General features: G+C 53.1%; 1 protein-coding gene across 1 annotated transcript in view; it reads right to left on the reverse strand.

Annotated features, from left to right (window-relative positions):
* PLTP (phospholipid transfer protein) overlaps positions 1-359 on the reverse strand; it is a 15,861-nt gene extending 15,502 nt beyond the window's left edge. The window contains exon 1 of the mRNA XM_006158530.3: positions 251-359. The gene's annotated coding sequence lies outside the window, so the exon portion shown is untranslated. The remainder of the gene's footprint in view (positions 1-250) is intronic.
* Positions 360-1,688: the final 1,329 nt, after the last annotated feature.

Genomic DNA, 1,688 nt, shown 5'->3' on the forward strand with positions numbered 1-1,688 from the left:
CGCATGCCTGCGGGGTGGCTTGCGGTCTCCCAGACCCCGCGCAGGGAGAGGAGAAGCAGTGACTGGCCGGACCGCGGGCTCCTGGGTCTCCCGACTCCCCCAGGACTTAAATCCCTCCCACTGGGGATTTTGCTTGGTGCCCCCCATCACAACGCCCTCCTTCCCCATAGGTCTCTTCCCCACCCTGGCTCAGTGGACCAAGCGGCTCCATGAGGGTCTGGGGGTGGGATGGGGACTTGTCTCAACTCACTCAGCCGCGGAGCTAGGGGACGGTGTGGTCACGTGGGGCTGCAGGAAGCGCTGAGATCCGAGCGGCGGGGTCTGGCGGGCAGCGTTGCTCCAGCCGCTTTTATATAAAGCCGAGCCTCCCCGACTCCCCCTCCTCTCTCTCCCGCTCTCCCCTCCCCCTTTGGGCGCTGGGAAGGGATAGGGCGGAACGCTAGCAGCTGGGAGGGTGGAAAGGGCTATACAGAGCCCCGTGACAAGCCCGACTGCTGTCTAGACAAGTGGGGGACCCAAGCTCAGCAGGAGGGAGGAAATTGCAGGACTCGACCTGCCCAGACCCAAAGATCCCTGCTTTGCTGGGAATTTGGTTCAAATTCCAATTACCCATCTCTTCCTGTGCGACCTTGAGCAAGTCACTTATGTCACTGAGCCTCAGTTTCCTTATCCAGCCAAATGTGCCTGATCACAGAACTGCCTCTGAGGCCTTTATTGCAACCCAGGGCAAGGCAGGAAGTCAATGCCCAGGGCGCCTGTTTTTCCTTCCCTTCCACCACAACCATCTCAAGACCTTCTTGCCTGGCTTTGCTACTGGCCTCCCCACCAACTGTCCCAGTGTCACTATCCCACAACTTAAAGACCCACAAGTCCAAGCAAGTGCTATCAGCCCAGGGGACACCGTAAAGGTGACTGGAGTCACCCCAGAGAGAGATTTGCCATTTCCTGGACGCTGGATGGTTGCGTGTGACCCCTTGGAGCTAGGTGCTCAGCACAATAAACCCACTCTCGCCTGTGTAAGTCTACAGGGCTCCCAGCTCCTAAGCAGGGCAGAGACTTGCCACTTTGGGGTTGTCAAATGGATGAAAGAGGAAAGAGCACCCACAGAGCATGTATTTAGAGCCAAGCACTCATCTAGATATGATGACCAATGTGTCCTGATTTGCTAAGGACCTTCCCTGTTTTGAAACTATTTCTGGAAACCCACTTGGTCATAGGCAAACTAGGGTGGTTAGTCATCCTAGAGCTAGGTCATGTCTTCATCTTTTGTTTCCCCCTTAAAGAATCACTTATTTAATTTTATTCATTATTATTTTTTAATTTGCTATAGGACATGCACACTCACCAGAGTACAAAGAGAGAGAGAAGGAAAGTGAGAAACCAATCCACCAGGTCTGGGACTCGAACCACAGTTAGGTGGGAATGCACCATGTGACAGTCCAGTGCCTTAACCACCACACCAGTGGCCCCTTATTTGTTCATCTTAAAATGGAAACCATAACTTAAGGTTATTGTTGGGCTAAATCTAGGCTAACTTTATTTTTAGGTCTTTTGTCATAGGGTGCATGCACTAGCCAAAGAGAGAGAGAGAGAGGGAGGATGGCCACACCATAATCCCTTTTCCTCCTGAGATGTTGGGCATGCACACACACACACACACACAGCGTGATTTTTAAAGCCACCAGGTC

Source organism: Tupaia chinensis, unplaced genomic scaffold (genome assembly GCF_000334495.1).
Source record: "Tupaia chinensis unplaced genomic scaffold, TupChi_1.0 Scaffold000602_1, whole genome shotgun sequence".
In the NCBI taxonomy this organism is placed as follows: Eukaryota; Metazoa; Chordata; class Mammalia; order Scandentia; family Tupaiidae; genus Tupaia; species Tupaia belangeri.